Here is a 506-nt window from a genome sequence, read left to right as displayed (position 1 = left end):
AGCCCCTCGGCTACAACGTAAATCTTAAGCCAACCTGGCTAACTTTCTCTCATCCCTGCCAGGGTCCTCTCCACCCTGTATCTGCACACCGATGCACAACACTGCCCTCCTCAATCCTGCAGAGCTCTTGCTCCTTAGGCTGCCAGAGGGGAACTGCTCTCTGGCCTCAGCATCCTCCGTTTATGAAGGCCAGGCCCTGCCCCCTTCCGGTCAGCTGACACAATCAGTTGCTTTAGCAACTCACACCTGTGCTGCCCTATTGAGTGGCAGCTAAACCCATGTTACCATTATCAGTAGCAGGCACCTTAGTGCCCTGCTACAGTCGCCAACTGGCTGGAAGGTCACACCCAGAGAGTGGTGGTGGACAGGTCATTTTCGACTTGGAGGGATGTGGGCAGTGGGGTCCACCCAGGGCTCCTACCGTGGGGGTTTCATAGTTGGTAGGGTCGGAAGGGACCTGAGCACATCATCAAGTCCGACCCCCTGCCATGGCAGGAAAGAGTACT

At 56.3% G+C, this 506-nt stretch overlaps 1 protein-coding gene across 2 annotated transcripts in view; it reads right to left on the bottom strand.

The window, feature by feature from the left end:
- The window catches only part of CARD19 (caspase recruitment domain family member 19), an 88,127-nt gene that overhangs the window by 16,606 nt on the left and 71,015 nt on the right, over positions 1-506 (bottom strand). The window lies entirely within an intron of this gene.

This window comes from Gavialis gangeticus, unplaced genomic scaffold (assembly GCF_001723915.1).
Source record: "Gavialis gangeticus isolate Ggan-Ray unplaced genomic scaffold, GavGan_comp1, whole genome shotgun sequence".
Classification (NCBI taxonomy): Eukaryota; Metazoa; Chordata; order Crocodylia; family Gavialidae; genus Gavialis; species Gavialis gangeticus.
The sequence above is the reverse complement of the archived record's forward strand: the minus strand, read 5'-3'. Positions and strand labels throughout refer to the sequence as shown.